The sequence below is a fragment of the Littorina saxatilis genome, linkage group LG16 (genome assembly GCF_037325665.1).
Source record: "Littorina saxatilis isolate snail1 linkage group LG16, US_GU_Lsax_2.0, whole genome shotgun sequence".
Classification (NCBI taxonomy): domain Eukaryota; kingdom Metazoa; phylum Mollusca; class Gastropoda; order Littorinimorpha; family Littorinidae; genus Littorina; species Littorina saxatilis.
The window spans coordinates 471511-475036 of record NC_090260.1 but is presented as its reverse complement, the minus strand read 5'-3'; the positions used below and the strand labels follow the sequence as shown (position 1 = coordinate 475036).

The window sequence follows — 3526 nt, the reverse complement described above, 5'->3', positions numbered from 1 at the left end:
CTGGCACCAAAACCAATAGTCAATACAAGACTATATCCAAATACGTTTTGGCGTAACTCTTACGCAAAAATATCCAACAATTCTAATTAAAGTCAGATACTCAGTTAATGAAGTCAAAAACGAATCTTGGTTCAAAACATATATACAAGCACAAACAAACAACAACCCCAAACCACAAATAGTAGGAAAAATTTAAAGTTTAAAGATGCAAACACAAGTAAATACTAAGACTAATCAACAATCTAAATACTAAATCAGAAAATCAAACCCAAAATAAGTAAAGTCCAACTAAAGAAAACGCAGTTGGAAGCAAAATAAAAACGAAGTTCCAACAACTAATTTATGAAGTGAAACACTCCATATTAATCAAAGTTTTAAATAGTAGCTTAAAATAACTATATTATACAACTACTAATAAGATTAACTTAATTTAGATCAACAAGACAACAACAAACAAAAATGTAGTTGGAGGCAAATAAAACAAATTCCCCCCAAAAAAAATTTAAGTGACACAATCACCAAACAGCAGACTAAATCAAGGCAAAAAAAATTCAAAGTACCTAATCTACTACCATAGCAAATAACAAACCAAAAATAAACTAAAACTTGAACTAATTAAAGTCTATATCAAAATATCACAACTAATTACCTTAATTATTTACAACAAACTTACAAAATCAACAAAATCAATGCCACAAAATCAATAAACCTAATCAATCACACTAACAAAAAAAACAAAAAAAAAATTCAAAATCAAATTAGAAAATTTCAAAGTCAAAAAGAACAAAATTAATCAAAGTTAAACAACTTTACAAAGGCAAAGGGCACTAAACAACAGATAGATCCCTATCCCAAAGTAAAAAGCAAAAATGTTCTAAATATTTTACAAAATGAAGACACAGAAAAGAGCAAGGAAAAAGAAATGAAAGACCCCACAGGAAGAAAAATGAAGCTATTCCCTCAGTGCTTAGAACTGTACAGTAAGCACTACCGTAAAACTGGAGACGGTAACAATACAAAACAAGACATGAACGACACACTCTTGAATCTGAAAAATTTCTGTCTGCGTGACCTACTGCCAAATGTTCTAAAAAACCCAACACAGGGGACAAAATTAAATTTAGCAAAGCAGGGAAACAACTACAAATTTTAACTAACACAGAGTAATCGGGGTCACCAAATGTTACGGCTGGAATTTACGTGTGTATGTCTGTATGTATGTATATCTACTCCTATCAGAAATTGTGCGTGCTACTCTCTGTTTACTATATAACTGTTCTTCACACACACACACACACAACACTCCAACCAGGCACAAAGACAAGAACACAGCAAAGCCCTTTGCCCCTGCACCTCTATTAAAGTGTTCAATCACAACATAAACATATTATTCTACATCCATTCTACATATCACTTTCGCTCAACATGAAAGCTCTATTTCTCTTATCACACAGAAATCTAATTGCACAAAATTACATACATGTTATTCTGTCATGCAATCTACAATTCCCGTGCACACACATATAACACTTTAAGCTTTTGTTCCATGAGAACCTGTCTGTCTCAATACGCACGAAGTCATTGTCTCATACAATACTTCTGTTACTATTCACTTCTGTCATACACAGATGACACACCCCACGACGCTCGACGTCTCGTGGTTATTCACTCAGGAAACGTATCTCTGTACAGCTATCACGCTGATTAAATTCTCTCAGTCGTACTCACAATATACAGTGGCACGCACTGCTTCACCCCACCCACACAACTGTCTCGTGTGGTGAAATGGGACGGGGTTCCCGTTTCGCAGCGCTTCACGCCGTCTTCCCCTCCAGCATTCCCACAGCTCACGGCTGGAGCGTGAGGGTAGAACCTCCCGTCTGTTCCCCAAACTTCCGCGACCCCTCTCGGCCCGGGATACTTCCGCGACCCACTCGGCCCGGGATGCTAAAATACACAAGTTTAAACTACCATAAGTCTCCATACTTGAATAAACTTTTATGACATTCTTTATCACTACCGTCAACTAACTTATGCGGTTACAGTATATACACCCGCTAACTCATAAGCGACTTCATTTCCGAAAAACATGTAAACATTCCCTTTTCAACAATGGCTGACATCAACTCACGCTTTTCAGCCAATTCACACATGACTCTCCCGGTCATTTCTCAAGTCAATATTTCCGAGCAAAATAATATCTCCGAGTAAAATATCAATTCAATAAATACCTGTAAACACAGCAGTCGAATCTACCGATTCAATACCGGCACGAGTCTCCAAACGACCTCTAGCGCCCGGTGAGAAACTTTACTAACTGGAGCCACTTGTGTTCCTTTCAATGGTCTCTAAAGTTCTGAGGCTGTATTATCTTTACAACGCCACCTCAGTCAATACTCCTCTCTGATTGGTCACATCAACACCGCACTGCGTCAATGACATCTCACCGTGCGGTGTCTACTCAAAGTTCGTGGCCCATGAAACTTTGTACACCTGCGTCACATAACTCCAATATACACTATGTGCAAATCCGTTTGTCACAAATCTCCCCAAATACGTACATATTACTTTACGCCCCCCCCCCCCCAAGTCTTTTGAGGGTCATGAAAAATTGATTTTGTCTAGGAAGTTCCGTCCGTGGGTAAATAAATTGTAGACCTGAAATGACGAGAACAAGTTAAACATCTTTAAAGTGAAACTGAGATGAAAAGTATAAAATGTCAGTTACTTGAGTTAAATGAAGTGAACAAATAAAAATGAAAGTAGTGGAGGTATACATATAACCAAGGTGAATGAATGAGTTTAAAGGAAAATGAAAAGTTCTGCGGCCGACAGTGTCGAACTCTCTTAAACTAAGTTAAAGTCAATCTCTGTATCTGGTAGGGATTTTGATTTGTCTGCCAGATCGTGTGACGACCGGCGCATGTGGAACTCCTTCAAAGATGGGTGGACGTGGCTCTTGCACTGGCTGCCCAGACGTAGGCTGTGTGGCTTTCTTAGGGGTTTGGAGAGGAGCCGGCTGCATTGTAGTGTCGGGGCCGTCTTTAGGCAGGTCAGGTGGTGCCTGAGGGTCGGGAGTGGTGGCCTGGCCCTCTTGCGGCAACGCTGCTGGGATAATGTCAGCATGTTTCTGGGCCCATGAAGGAGTGATGGGCCCAGGGACAGTCAGCAAGGGTGTGCGAGCGATGACAGGGAGGTATTTACGGAGGAATTTCCTGTTCCGCAGGGTCACTCGCCCAGAACCGTCAACTCGAATCACATACTGGTCGAACTGGCGTACCTCGACAACAATGCCGGTTTTGTCCTATTTTGTGGGGTCCGGTTTTATTCTGGATGCGGACGTGGTCACCGATAACAAGGGGGGGAAGAGGGCGGGTGTGGGCAGAGAGGCGCTCAGCTGCTCGCATGTGCCGGTTTCTTAGTGCCTCCTCCCTGTTGGTCATTGTCTCTCGCCAGGTCAGGTGTGGCTGGTATTTCCCGGGATGGATGGGGATGAAGTCTCTGATAGCTCGCCCGAAGATGCACA

General features: G+C 41.0%; 1 long non-coding RNA gene across 1 annotated transcript; it reads right to left on the bottom strand.

The window, feature by feature from the left end:
• Positions 1–1336: 1336 nt before the first annotated feature.
• LOC138951457 (uncharacterized) lies at positions 1337–2507 on the bottom strand. Its single transcript, XR_011451118.1, has 2 exons — positions 2232–2507; positions 1337–1947 (listed from the first exon to the last, which is right to left on the bottom strand). It is a non-coding gene; the product is annotated as an uncharacterized lncRNA (long non-coding RNA).
• Between the last annotated feature and the right edge of the window lie 1019 nt (positions 2508–3526).